The sequence below is a fragment of the Delphinapterus leucas genome, chromosome 2 (genome assembly GCF_059928025.1).
Source record: "Delphinapterus leucas isolate spDelLeu-1000000601 "Yukka" chromosome 2, BTC_Dleu_Yukka2, whole genome shotgun sequence".
Classification (NCBI taxonomy): Eukaryota; Metazoa; Chordata; class Mammalia; order Artiodactyla; family Monodontidae; genus Delphinapterus; species Delphinapterus leucas.
The window spans coordinates 107,063,771-107,079,500 of NC_143130.1; the positions used below are offsets into that span (position 1 = coordinate 107,063,771).

Sequence of the window (15,730 nt, forward strand, 5' to 3'; positions counted from 1 at the left end):
TCCTGCACTGTTGGTGGGAATGTAAATTGATACAGCCACTGTGGAGAACAGTATGGAGGTTCCTTAAAAAACTAAAAATAGAACGACCAGACCCAGCAATCCCACTACTGGGCATATACTCTGAGAAAACCATAATTCAAAAAGATACGTGTACCACAATATTCACTGCAGCACCATTTACAATAGCCAGGACATGGAGGCAACCTAAATGTCCATCAACAGATGAATGGATAGAGAAGATGTGGCACATATATACAATGGAATATTACTCAGCCATAAAAAGGAACGAAACTGAGTTATTTGCAGTGAGGTGTATGGACCTAGAATCTGTCATACAGAGTGAAGTAAGTCAGAAAGAGAAAAACAAAAACCGTATGTAACCCATATATATGGAATTTTAAAAAGCAGTATTGATGAACCTAGTGTCAGCACAGGAATAAAGACGCAGACGTAGAGAAAGGACTTGAGGGCACAGAGGGGGAGGGGAAGCTGGGATGAAGTGAGAGAGTAGAATTAATGTATACACACCACCAAATGTAAAATGGATGGCTAATGGGAAGGTGCTGCACAGCACAGTGAGATCAGCTCGGTGCTTTGTGACCACCTAGAGGGATGGGATAGGGAGGGTGGGAGGGAGGTTCAAGAGGGAGGGGATATGGGGATATATGTATACATATAGCTGATTCACTTTGTTATACATCAGAAACTAATACAATATTGTAAAGCATTTATACTCCAATAAAGATGTGAAAAAAAAAGAAAATAGAGAGTCATAAACCAACCACTGAGTCTTGTTAGATAGATAAGGAGACAGCAAAAATATTTACATATCAGTTACTCGAAAATTTAGTGAAATCTACATTTTTTTCCCCTGGAACTTGTGCTTACAGAATTGAGCATTTGTCTGAATCAGTCAACTAAAAAGACCAAGGAGCATTCCCACATTATTGAAAGAGTTTTTAAAAAATACTTCCATGGGGACTTCCCTGGTGGCACAGTGATTAAGAATCCACCTGCCAATGCAGGGGACATGGGTTCAAGCCCTGGTCCGGGAAGATCCCACATGCCGTGAAGCAACTAAGCCCATGTGCCACAACTACCGAGCCTACGTTCTAAAGCCTGATAGCCACAACTACTGAGCCCACATGCCACAACTACTGAAGCCCTCGTGCCTAGAGCCCGTGCTCCGCAACAAGAGAAGCCACCGCAATGAGAAGCCCGCGTACCACAACAAAAAGTAGCTCCCCCTCGCTGCAACCAGAGAAAGCCCGCGCGTAGCAACAAACACCCAACAGAGCCAAAAATTAATTAATTAATTTTAAAAAAATACTTCCATGGATAGTTGTCTTGTAACATTGAAATTAAAAATACTTGTTATAGGAAACCATATATGTTTAAAATGCTTATTTTCAGAAGACTGTGTTAATGTAAAGTTGTAAACTATTTTCATGAGAGGCTGATTTATTTACCACTATTATTATTATTACCTCTCATATGGAATTATATAGCTAAATAAATGCTCAGGAGAAAACTCATAGCCTAAAATGCTTATAAACAAGAAAGAATAAAAATGAATGACTTGAGTATGCAAAACAATAAATTAGGAAGAAAAATTAAGAGGAAGGAATTAATATAGAGAAAAGCACAAAGTAATAAATTTTTATAACTAAAAACAGCAAATACAAGAACTGATTTTTGAAAATCAACTAAACAGATAAACTATTAGTGAGCCTAACTTTTTTTAAAAGGAGAAAGCACAAACACACCAAATAGGAAAGGAAGAAATAACCAGATACAGCAGAAATATACATATATGTATATATATAGTAAAGACATAATATATATATATGGTTTTGCTCACATATATCCAAATACATTGGAAAACTTGTATGAAATGGATCAAAACTGACCCCAGAAAAGATGGGAAATCTAAATGTACAGAAGTAGAATAGAATAAAGTTGTCAGAGTTACCCTCTATATACTCCCCCGCCAAAAATCGCCATATGCAGATAATTTCATAGAACTAAGCACAGAAAATAAGGAAATTTTTCTAATTATTATCATAAAGCAAGCATTATATCAATAGGAAAACAGCAAAACTAGTACAAAAAAAGGAAAACTACCCACTTATGAGTATCAATGCAAAAACCACAAAATAGGCACAACAAGAATCCAGTAAAGCATTAAAAAAATTAGATACCATAACCAAGTGGGACTTTTCAAGGAATGCAAGACAATTCGATATTAGGAAATCTATAAATATAGTTCATCATACAAATAGGAAAAAAGAGAAACATCTTTTAATCATTTCCATGGATGTTGAAAAAAATTTTTTATAAAAACCAACTTACATTCTTAATTTTTTTTAGCTTAGAAAGTTCTTAATAAAATGGGAAAAGATGAATACCTTCATAACATTACATATCTGTAATCTCCAAAGTCAGAATTATTTTCATCTGGGAAAGACTAGAAGCTTTCCATTAAAGTTAGAAAAACCGCAAAATGTTCACTATTGCCTACAATATATGGTACAAATATTCAAGAGAAATCAGGATGAAATTAGCAAAGAGGAGATGACAACTGTACAATTTTTAACTGGAAACTTCCAGAAAATTATCTCAGGCAATAAATAGAGTAAGATGGCTCAGTACAAAGATAATATACAAAAATCAAAAAATATATATATACAAAAATCAATAGCTTTATTATTAGTGAGAAATAGGTTGCAGATAACAGAAATCATTCAAATTGGTATAAGCAGAAAGTGATTTTTTTGTGTGTGGTTAACAAAGTCACTGGAAGGAATGGAAGAATAGGCTCTAAGCAGGACTTCCAGGAATGCTTAGCCAGACTATCTCTGCTGTGATGGGGTGCACCACCAATTCTACTGCAGGAAGCTGCTGGAGCAGGAAAAGTGACACTGTCTGCCGGGAACCATATTGGAACACGGTTATCTCATGCCCTGCCACTCTCCCCACATAACACAGCTCCAGATTCTGTATTCTGCATGTACAAAATCTAGATTTCATCCAGAATACTAGTTATGCTGCAGTCTTGGAAATGTAGTTTTCAGCTATAGAAAGTCAGCTCTAATGAAAAGCTGTAAAAATAATCTCCTTGGACTTAAAACACTTTTAAATCCAGATGCTGTACTATAAAATGCCTTGTTCTGTGCTGATAAGAAACTTAATTTCATAAGCTTTCAAATTAAACACAGCTGGTTAATCAACCAGGGTGAAAGAGTCAAATAATAAATTTAACTGTGTTGTCAAACAAAAGTGACAAATTTCTCTGTTGGTTTCCTGCTATTCAATATAAAAATACATAAGTAAAGGTGATTCACTGTTAAATTATTTCATTACTCATTTTAAATGAATACCTTAAAGTTTGTCAAGAATCATGAACTGGATTTAGTTAAATAGGTGAAGTCATGAGGCACAGCTAAGTGAAGGAGATAATAATAGTTTATTAATGATATTTGTGAATCACTTCCAGTAAATCTGATCTGCCAATGAACTCCTGCTTGGTATTCGGATGTGGTTCTTCATAAGCTATAAAAAGCCCAAACAACTTTTAATTATTGAGCTAGGTACAATAATTCATTGACTCCTTTCTGCAAAAGTTAAAAACAATCTAGACAGCATAACCAAATAGTTGATGAATATTCTTCTTATGGAAGTATCCCAGCTACTAAAGAAAGTACAAAAGAATTAGAATACAACAGTATGAAATATTCTTGACAAGAAAATCAAACTTGAATCTGATCAAGACTCTACATCAAACAACCAGTCTTCAGGGAACACAGAGGGGCAGAGGAATGGGCTGCACAGCACCACAAGGATGCAAAGAGTAAGCAGAGACTGTGGGCATGTTATAGGACAAATGACCGGTTTACTCAACTAAACTGTAAGGGGAAAAGAGAGAGAGAGCCAGGATGTGGATCTAGATTTTAGAAATCTTAGGGGAACATCAGCAAGTTGCAAAGTATGGTCTGTTATGTTATGTTAAAAATTTTTTCAAGATGACCACAGAAATATGGACAGGAAATATGAAAGGCTATTTAATGTACTAAGTTCACTATGCTGTATTAGATTATATGTACTGTTAGTATTGTACATATTAATATATAATATTAGTAGTATAAATATTAAGAAATTATTAAACTTATGTTAAGAGAAATATGTCAAGAGAGAAAAAGATAAAGTAAATGTGGTACATTGTTAACATATGGGGAATCTGGGTGAAGGATATATGGGAATTCCTTACAACTTGACTATAAATCAAAAGTTATGTTCAAATAAAAAGCTAAAAGAAAATAAAATTGTGTTTCATTTCCACCAGTCTCAAATGAAATCAAAATAACCAAGAGAGAGGAAACTGTCTCTCTAGAGCCACAAAGTCCTTGTTTACACAGAGGAAGTTTACATCCTCCAGGTGGATAGCCAGCTGTGTCATCACTACCTATTAAAAGTATCCTGGCGCAGGGGGACTGACCTGAAGCAGGAATGGAGCCCGGGTTCCCACAGGGCCGGAACTCCGCAGTCGGTGAGCTGTCCTGGAGCCAAAGAGGAGGGCAGCCAGATGTCTGACCCCACCCCTGCCCCCCACTCCGCCCATGGCCTCAGCAGCGCCACCCTCGGGGCTGCACGCCAGGTCATCCATGGCATTCAAGAGATGGTGGCTCCTAATGTAATCTTCTTACGGTGTCTCAATAACATGTGGACTCCGTAAGGCCAATAAGCATCACAACTCTGGTTGAACTGGATCTGGGATTCGCCAGGGCTTTGGCTTCGGGACAATGCCTGGCCGAGTCCACACTGATGGGAGGTGGGTCTCCTCAGGACACACTGGAGCTTCAGTTTCTGGACAACACTGGGCCTCACCCATGCAGACAGGAGCCCACTGTCTTCAGGACTGGCTGGGAGGCACCACCAGAAGTAAAAGGTAAAGAGAAAGTGGGGAGAAGCTTCTTGCATGTGGCTGACTGCTGAGGGGGGTCCATTTTCAGAGGAGCCAGCAGAGGAAGGGCTCCATGTGGAATATTGTGGATTTCAGGTAGTTTTGTGTGCGGTGTAGACAGTTCCCATTGTCTTTCTTTGGTGTGTGGGATCTAGTTTCCTTGGCATCATTTATTAAGGGGACTTTCCCCAGTGTATGTCCTTGGCAGCTTTGTCATAAATTAACTGACCACATACGTGTGGGTTTATTTCTGGGTTCTCTGTTCTATTGCTCTGGTGCATGTGCCTGTTTTTGTGCCAGTTCCACACTGTTTTGGTTCCTGTAGCTTCACAGTATAGTCTGGAGTCATGGAGTGAGTTGACTCCAGCTGTGCTGTCCTTTCTAAGGATTGCTTTGGTTATTTGGGGTCCTTTTTGGTTCCACACACATGATAGGATTGTTAGTTTGGTTTCTGTGAGAAATGCTATTTTAATTGTGTTAGAGATTGAATTGGATGTATACAGCACTTTGGCTGAATGAACGTTTTAACAGTATTCTTCCAATGCCAGATAACAGCATTTTTTTCTGTTTGTTTCTTCTTCAGTTTATTAGTGTCTTACAGTTTTCATTGTGCAGGTCTTTCACATCATTGGTCAAATTTATACCTAGGTATTTTGCTCTCTTTGATGCAATTGTAAATGGGATTGTTTTCTTAATTTTTCTTTCTGATACTTTTTTATTAGCATACAGAAACTCAACTGATTTTTTTTTTTTTTTTTTGCGGTACGCGGGCCTCTCACTGTGGTGGCCTCTACCGTTGCAGAGCACAGGCTCTGGACGCACAGGCCCAGCAGCCATGGCTCACGGGCCCAGCCGCTCCGCCGCATGTGGGATCCTTCCGGACTGGGGCACGAACCCGTGTGCCCTGCATCGGCAGGCGGACTCTCAAACACTGCGCCACCAGGGAAGCCCAATATTTGAATTTTTTAATGTGTACTACTTCTATAATTTTTTAAACAAATTTTTAAAATATCTGTACGAGGATATACTTTATAATGTTTGTAACTGTGGGAATGGGAAACTATCTAAATGCAGAGAGACAAATAGGAAACTGATTAAAATAATTTAAATTGATTTTATGTATTTACTGACATGGAAAGATCCCCACACTCTATCAAGTTTTTTTATTTAAAAAAACATCCAAATGCTAAATAACATGTACATCACGATCCCTTATTTTAAAATCTGTGGTGTATATAAATGTGTGTATGCACAAGATGCTTATTCTAAAATGTGAATAATTATTGCAGCCAGGTGGTAAGAATACAGGTGATTTTTATTTTTCTCTTTTTGCTTGGATTTTCTAAAATTTCCTATGAGGAACATAAATTATTTTATAGCAAAAAGAAAATAAAAATGTTATTTTAATACATTTTTCCTTAACTCATTCCACGTTTCTCCTAATTGAAACAAGGTCACAAGATTCTATTTGTAATTCCTGGCACAACTGAATATTTATCTGAGTCAAAATCTGTTTGACATCACCCTCAAATCAAAGTGTTCAGGTACAAAGATGTCCTTCAACCCACAGTGATAAGAACGCAGTTTCATATTTAAAGCAGATAAAAAGAACATCATTTGCCCAGTACCTAGTGCAGCTGTGACATCGATTTCACAGCCAAGGAAAGGGGAATGTAAATCATCACAGATGACAACAAAGCACAAGCTGAGTTTGTCAGAGGTAGTTCATTGTCTCGGATGTTCATTTCAAATCGCTTTGGGAAGGGAAAGTTACTGCTGCTAAATTTCAGAACATCTGAAACTCTGTGACTTTTCCAGTCATAAAGAACAGTCCTGCAAACCTTGATAAGAAAGTTTACGTTGACTTCATTACAACAGATTTAACAGTGAGAAAACAAAGCCAAAATCAATAGGTGCTAATGCTCTAGTGCAAGTTCGGATCCAAAGCATTTTCATCACCTCGAAGCAAGTAAGAGGGTCACAAATCACCACCACCCCTGCAATTTGGGACATTTTACTTCCAAGTAAAGGCTGTCCTGTACTTCAGAATTTTTAAAGTGACAAGAAGACACTTCAAAGGTAACAACAATACACTTCCATTCAATTTCACTTGTATTTTTTGGCCTTTGTCTAATCTTAATCAGATTTCTCTGAGAACCAGAATTCAGAAAATCAAAATAGTGTTTACCACAAACTGAAAAACTGTCCAAAGGGCAGTGCTGAAGTAATAATGATGGTAACAATTATTGAGCTTTTCCAACGCACCAGGCACTATATTAAGTACTGATTAAGTGCTTAACCGTTGTTAAGTACTTAATCAGTACTTAAGCACTTAATTAAATTAAGCAATTAAATCAGTATTTAAATGCTGATTAAGTCCTGTATTAAGACCATTTCTCATGTTGATACTCACAAAACCTCATGAAATAGGCAATAATATTACCTACATGTGGCAGATTGTATTTTCTAAATATGGCCACAACTATATCTCCCATCCCAAATGCTTTCCACAATGTGACTTTGCCAAAGTTCCTATCAACAGGTTGGGGCCTATATACCCTCACTTTGAACCAGGGCAGGTTTTAACCAACTGAGTATGGTAGAATGATGTCATATAACTTCCAAGGCCAGGTCAGAAAAGGCCTTGCAACTTCTACCAGGCTCTTGGGACGTTTGTTCTGGGGAAAACCAGCCATAACTTAAGAACTCCTAGTATAGTTAGGCCATCATGCTGTGAGGCCATGTGCAGATATTTCTAATCAATAGTGCCAGTTGAACTCCCAGCCAACAACCAGTCTTCACTGCCAGCCATGTGAGTGGACCATCCTGGACATCCAGCCCAGTCAAGCCTTCAGATGATTGCAGTCCCAGTCTCATGAGAGACCCTACAGGTAAGATTTCCCAGCCAAGCCCTTCCTGAAGTCCCGACTCACATTTTACACCACCAAGTTCAGGGTGCTTTGCTACACAGCAACTGTAACCAGAACACACCATTTTGCAAATGAGGAAATTGAGGCTTAAAGAGTGATTTGACTCCAGGTCTTAACTATCATTTTATCCGGCTGCCAGATGTTGGCATAATAAAGTTTGTACCATGCAGAAGATCTCTCTCTCAAGTCACATGTTTATTTCAACACATCCATCAGCAGAACACACTGTGGGAGGAAAACTGTGACTTCGCTGAAGTGAAAGCAGTCTATTTCACTGCATTTTGTGATTAAGCGGTTTTCTCTGTTTCCGTCTATTGATCTGTTAACTAAAATGTTGAAAACCTCTTACAAATTACTTTTGCTATTATAGCAGAGTGCTCCAACCTACAGTAGGCAAGTGTCCTAATAAGAGACATCCCAAGATATGACTCTCTGTCTCTCCCTAAAATCACTTCTAGCAGGCTGTGTTGACATTTCAGAGGTCAATTCTTGCAGAATATTCTCAAAGCACGAACTATATGAACTCATGTCAAAGATTTTATTTAACAACTCATTAATTTATGAGGGAAACCGGTAAGATGTTACAACTAGCTTAAAGAAGCATTCAAAGAGCAATGACATTTATAGGGATACGAAATTCTGAAATGAATTTGCAAATACATGCACACTGGGTCTATCTACAGAAAATTGTCAGTCGCATTCTAATAAACACAATCCATGTGTTTTTCTACAGACAAGAATAATTTACATTATGATTAGTTTTCTACAATTTACAAAGTGCTAAAACATCTTAAAAACACTGGAAGGCAGAGATGACCTGAATGAGTGAGTTTGGACACTCACTAATTTTGTAATCTTTTTTTTCCCATTTCAAAGTCCTTCATGATATTCACATTTTTATTGAGAAAGGATTAATAATCTAAATTATACTTATATTGCAAAATTTACTTACAGCAATTTAATATATGTACTTCTACTCCTTTGTAAATTTTACATTAATATTTAATTAATTGATTTATAACACTATATGATGCCAGGTAAAGCAAATACTAATCTTAGTTCACAAACTCGTGCATACCAAATTTAATTTCCTTGCTATTCTTAAAACTCAGTTTAATTTCCCTAGACGGCCCATTAACCTGATGGTAGAAATTAAATCTCAGTCAGTTCTGGATTCTCCCACAAGCACACTTTTCTCCAGTGTTGTGTCTAAGTTAAGAGGAAGCTGGGAGGAGACAAGGAGGCCTTTGCCCACGGTCCTCTGGATCCTCCCATCTTGCCCTAGGTCATCAGTCCACAGGTAGCAGGTACATTGCTCCTCATTCGCATCAAGGAGGCCCTTGCAGGCTGGGTGGCTCTCCCTGCTATCTCCATGCCCCTTTCAGACACTCTAGCCTTTATTACTGCACCTCTCTGAGCTGTGGGAAACTCTCTGACGGTCTCAAATGTCCCACCTGCCTAGGAATTTTATGCAGCCACTTTTCCCCTAAGGTACAGCCACTGCCCTGGACCTTCCCAGAAAGTAAATTACAAGTGCTCCCTGTTCTCAGACCCACAACTCTATGTGGGGTTCTGTCATCTCCCCGCTTAGACTCAGCCTGGGGTTGGGAAAGGGCAGAGTACAATGCTCCTTCCCAGGGACCCAGCAGTTCTGAGCTATCCTGTTTTCCTCTTCAAGTCTCCTCTTTCCCCTGTTACGCAGAATCTCAGGAAATAAGAAGCCTTGCCCTGACTCATCAGGTTCTGTCTAGGCCCTGAGTCCTAAACTTGAAAAGGCTTTATTCTGCCTTCTGCAATAACATTTCTTTCCCAGTTTCCTTACCGAAATGGAAGGAATAAGACAGCTCGGAGGGATAAGAAATACCCATAAAAAAAAATGGTTAACAATTCAAAACCCACCACATGGGTACTGTGCAAGATGTTCGAAAGACAAAGAAAAATGTGATTCAATTTCTGATGTTAGGATCTGTCCAGGGTCACCCAGCTAGTAGGGAAATACAGAGGAAAAACTCAACAGTGATAATATTGTATTTAGTGCAATATCAGAATTTATATTTATAGATGAGAGGAATGTGGTTGGGCTGGGGGTGGGTAGGAGAACTACTCAGAAAAGTTTTCTCATGGAAAACTCGATCTGATTTTTGCCAAAGTTAGAAAGGCATTTCAGGTAGAAAGAACAGCATATGTAAAGGTATGGAGGCCAGAGAGAACCTGATATTTTCAAGAAGGACAGGCAGTTTGGTTGAAGACTAAGCTATGGAAAAAGAATCATGGAAGAAGAAACTGGAGCAGTAGGTGGACCCAAGATCAAAAGGATGCTACACTAGAAAGCTTACATTTTACTCTGAAGGTTAATGGAGGCATCCAATGATTTTAGGCTGGAAAATATTATAACCTGTTTTGTGTTTTTAAAAGATCACTCTAGTAGAATGTGGGGAACTAAAGTGAGAAAGATATTAAAATCCAAGTAAGAGGGCTTCCCTGGTGGCGCAGTGGTTGAGAGTCTGCCTGCCAATGCAGGGGACACAGTTCGTGCCCCGGTCCGGGAAGATCCCACATGCCACGGAGCAGCTGGGCCCGTGAGCCATGGCCGCTGAGCCTGCGCGTCCGGAGCCTGTGCTCCGCAACGGGAGAGGCCACAGCAGTGAGAGGCCCGCGTACTGCAAAAAAAAAAAAAAATCCAAGTAAGAGATAAAAGAACCCAAGCTAAAGCAATAACAGTGGGGATGGAAAAAAGAGGAAATTTATTTGCAAGATATTTTTGAGGCAAAATTACAGAAGTTGGGGTAAGAGAGTAAAGGAGAGAAAGAAGTCCAGGAAAACTCCCCAAATTCTGGCTTGGGTGACCAAGGAAATGACGATACCATTCACATAAACAGGAATACACATGAAAAGGGCAAGTTTGGGCAGAAGTGGATGGGGGGAGAGAGGAGGATGATACATTCACATTTTTTCCATTCATCTAAAAGATATATGGTGAGAAATCATGCTGTCAACCCTGTCCCTCTCTACCCCAAACTACCACCTGCAACAAGTATTGTTGTTTTATTGGTCTCTGGTATATTCTTCCAGTCAGTTTTATTTTTATCTTTATTTTATATTGGAGTATACTTGATTTACAATGTTGTATTAGTTTCAGGTGTACAGCAAAGTGATTCAGTTATACATATACAAGTATCTATTCTTTTTCAAATTCTTTTCCAATTTAGGTTCCAGTCAGTTTTAACACATTGGCTTTAAGGCACCCAGGTAGAGCTCTTCAGTAAATAGTTGGATAGATGGTTCTGGATTTCCAGAGAGATACCTGGGCTCATGAAAAATCAACTCAATACCAAAAAATCAAATAAGCCCATTTAAATATGGGCAAAGAAACTGGGTAGACATTTTTCCAAAGACATGCAAATGACCAACAGGTACATGAAAATATACTCAACATCACTAATCATCAGGGAAATGCAAATCAAAACCACAGTGAGATGGCACCTCATACCTCACACCTGTTAAGATGGCTATTATTAAAAAAAAAAAGAAAGAAAGAACAAGCGTTGGTAAGGATGTCAAGAAAAGGGAACCGTTGGAACTTCCCTGGTTGTCCAGTGGTTAAGACCCCATGCTCCTAGTGCAGGGCGCCCGGGTTTGATCCCTGGCCAGGGAACTAGATCCCATATGCCGCAACTAAGAGTCTGCTTGCCACAACTAAAAATATCCCGCATGCCGCAACTAAAGATCCCACATGCCGCAATGAAGATTCTGCACGTGGCAACGGAGATCCCATGTGCCGCAACTAAGACCCAGCGCAGCCAAATAAATAAATGAATATTTATCAAAAAAAGGGAACACTTGTACACTGTTGTTAGGAATGGAAATTGGTACAGCCATTATGAAAAACAGTATGGAGGTTTCTTTAAAAATTAAAATAGAACTACCACATGATCCAGCCATCCCACTTCTGAGTAAATATCCAAAGGAAACAAACAAAAAATTTTTTTAACTGTTAGGACCTCCTTGTGGTCCTCAAAGACCTTTACTGGATGGTTCTTTCCAGAGAGGGAGCCACACACTGACAGGGCTGTGGGCAGGCATTGCTTCCAGCTCCCCACACCTTGGGAGAACAAACTGTGGGCAAGACACTGACTGCCATGGTCCATAATCACTTCTCCAGGGACGCATAGTTGAGCAGCTTCTCTATCAAGTCCAGTGGGCTAGCAGCCTGCAGCAGCAGTAGTAGCCCTTAAGGCCCAGTGCATCCCGGGTGTCCCCCTATTTCAAAGAAATATCGGCAATCTGTGTTTTTTGCAGCATTACCCACAATAGCTAAGGAAACAACTTAAATGTCTGTCACCAGATGAATGGATAAAGAAGATATGGTTTATATATATAAAATGTAAGAAATTAATAAGCAGAAATCTCAGTTAAATAGAATTGAGAGACCAGAAGGGGGAGTTCTCATGCCCTGCGATGATAGCAAAGCCCAACAGGAAGAAAAAAAGATTCCCTTTCTTTCCTGGCAAGGACTCAGCCAATGAAAAGTCATGGACGCTTTGTTTACTATAGCCCTCCCAACTTCCTTTTCCTCTCTATAAAAGCATTTTCCTTCACTTGTAGCGCAGGGATTTTCACATGGCTCACCATGGTTGCAACCCCGAGTTGCTGATCCCAAATAAACTCATCTTTGCTGGAAAAATATCTGGCAGTCTATTTATCTCAGGTAAACAATACAATGGAATATTATTAAATCATAAAAAAGAAGGAAATCTTGCCATTTGCAACAACATGGATGAGACTGGAGGGCATTATGCTCAGTGAAATAAGCCAGACAGAGAAAGACAAATACTGTATGGCATCACCTATATGTGGAATCTAGACAAACAAACAAATAAAAAGTCCAACTCACAGAAACAGAGAGAATGGTGGTTTCCAGGGCCTGGGAGGGTGGAAGAAATGGGTAGGTATTGGTCAAGGGTACAAACTCCTAACTATAAGATGAATAAGTTCTGGGAACCTAATGTACAGCACGGTGTTCATAGCTAGTAACATGGTATTTTATACTTGAAGTTTGCTAAGAGAGTAAATCTTAAGCATTCTCACCAAACATGCATACACAAAAATGGTAACTATGTGAGGTGATGTATGTGTTAGTTAACTTCATTGTAGTAATCATTTCACGATGTACACAATCATCACACTGTACACTTTAAATATATACCATTTTTTTTGTCAATTATACCTCAATAAAGCTGGGGAAAAAATAATCCTAACCTTTTCATTTCCTTCCCTTATTTCCCTTTCCCCTAGGACCCCATCTTCTATCATCTCCTAGCCCCAGTGAGGTAGGGACCAGAGTAGGATTAGCCAAGGTTCTATATTACTTGTGATGGTTCCTTACATCCCTGTAATAACAGGACTGCCTAATATTAGACAGGAGCCCCAATTTCAGAGGAATAATTAGATTTATTACTTTAATTAAAATTAACTGTTATCCTTGATCTGAACAAACAAGTGAAACTTTTGTTTGCAAAGTTGTAGTAAGTAACAGCCAAAAGAGTTGGGAAGAAGCTGAGTGAGGCTCGTTATACTAATTCTCCAGGGATCACAAGCACCATAAAACTTAGGAGAAGAGTAGATCCCTGAAGAAAACAAAGCTGCAATCCGAATCCCTCAGCCCTTATGTCACCTCCACAAAGAGATGTGTTTATTCCAGGAGTAGCTCATTCACTGTCTTACAGTGCCCCATTGTCCGCAGAAGAAATACCAACTCGCAGAAACTTGCCCAACGTGAGAATGTAATAAAAGTCTTTATCAGTTGAAATGACCCCCATTAGTTTAAAAGGAGGAGGAAGGAAGATTCCAGTAAATGATAACTGAACTCCTCCAAGCCTTCTCCCAGGGTGAGCTTGCTGAAATGTGGAAAATTTCAAAACATTCTGGACTCATCAGATCCTGTGAGCTGAATGATGACCAAGTCCAAGGAAACCATTCTCCCATCCGGGAAACGCCAGCTGACCATTCAGGATACTTTGGAAAGGAATAGTTATTCTTAAAGAATAAGATCTGCATTTAGAGCCCATAGACAATATTGCAAGCTCAAGAAATACCCATGTGAACCAGGTATCTTCTGGACTCCTGTGAGTAATGTATTTGGAATGGCCTGACTGGAACTTCCCCAGAGGGCTGCTAGACACCTAACCCTGGGCCTGAAGGGTAATCTCCACCATGGCACTGCAGAGGATGGCAGAGCGGCAATGGCTTCCCCAAACCGTCCTCTTCCTGGCACTTGTCTTCGATAATTTTTATAAGATGTGGCACATCGAGCACACACACTGGGTCTCATCTGTAACTTCAGCCCCACCATCCAGGTCAATGCTAGGCAAGTCAACGTTTATCCAGGCAGAACCATTAAGTTACTCACATTGAGGAGATTTGCCTGTCCCACCTTGTGCTCTGTGTAACTGTCCCCTTGGAAAACCCAAAGCTCTGGAGAGCATCAAGTCTGGGTGAAACTCTTAATGCTTTTCCTTAGAAGGAGAAGATCTCACCCTCCTTCTAAGGTGCTAGAACTATCCAGAAGGCAAGACGAACCTCCAGGGCATCCATAGAGACTTTCCCACTGGCCACTGCATGACTGACCCTTAAAACAATGAATGGGGCTTCCCTGGTGGCGCAGTGGTTAAGAATCTGCCTGTCAATGTAGGGGACACAGGTTCGAGCCCTGGTCCGGGAAGATCCCACATGCCGCGGAGCAACTAAGCCCATGCGCCACAACTACTGAGCCCGCGCTCTAGAGCCCGCGAGCCACAACTACCGAAGCCCGTGCACCACAACTACTGAAGCCCACACGCCTAGAGCCCGTGCTCCGCCACAAGAGAAGCCACCGCAATAAGAAGCCCGTGCACTGCAGCGAAGAGTAGACCCCACTCGCCGCAACTAGAGAAAGCCCGCGCACAGCAACGAAGACCCAATGCAGCCAAAACTAAATTAATTAAATAAATAAAAATTTTTAAAAAACAAAAAAACAATGAATGGTGTGAGTGGATGGTGCAGCCATGCCCAGGCTCTCAGGCTGCCAGGAAAGTCTCCCCTTTCACTCACAAGCCTGAAGGATAAAGGGAGAAATACCTGAATTCATGAAGTGGACCCCTTCCCTTTGTATCTGGAAGCCCCTCCCCCTGGCTGTTGACCTCCCATTTGATACAGGAAAAAAACAGAAGTTTATCAAGCAGCCCTGGCTATGAGCTATATCCTTAGGCTAATCACAATGTCTTTTCATGGTTTATCTGTGCTAAGCTCATGATTCAGTATGAACCTAGAGCTTTCTCCTCACCTTCCACTCCCATCCAACTCTTCCTCATCTTAGTCTCTATTCCCACTTCTCTTCCAGTGTGTCCCACCAGGACTTCGCCTAAATGATACTCATTCTATTAGCTCCTGATGATGTGTCTGGGTATCACATTCATGTTGTGTCCTGCTTCTGTCCTGGAAAGAGCTGGGTACGTTTCTTGGCTGCCTGGGCTCACCTTTGAACCAAACGATTGGGCTACAGAGAACTCTTTTTCAAATCGCTGAGTATCTAAGCAATATTGAGCCTAGAAATAACCCCTGCGGAATAGCCCTTAGTTACATCCTCAGAGGCTGATCAACTATTTTGTGTTCTTTAGTAACTGTCAACAAATGTTATATACAATAGTAGTTTGTGGAATAACTTTGAATAGTGCAGCCTTGCTGAAGAGAAGGCAAAACCATAAAAAAGAGAAAGTTTATACAGTTTACCATTTCATCCTCTCTACTAATATCCCCTAGCATCTCCTTCATCCCAGGTACCTAAACTGGGTCCCAATCTTAT

General features: G+C 40.1%; 1 long non-coding RNA gene across 4 annotated transcripts in view; it reads right to left on the reverse strand.

The window, feature by feature from the left end:
* LOC149750250 (uncharacterized) overlaps positions 1-15,730 on the reverse strand; it is a 93,039-nt gene that overhangs the window by 21,084 nt on the left and 56,225 nt on the right. The window lies entirely within an intron of this gene.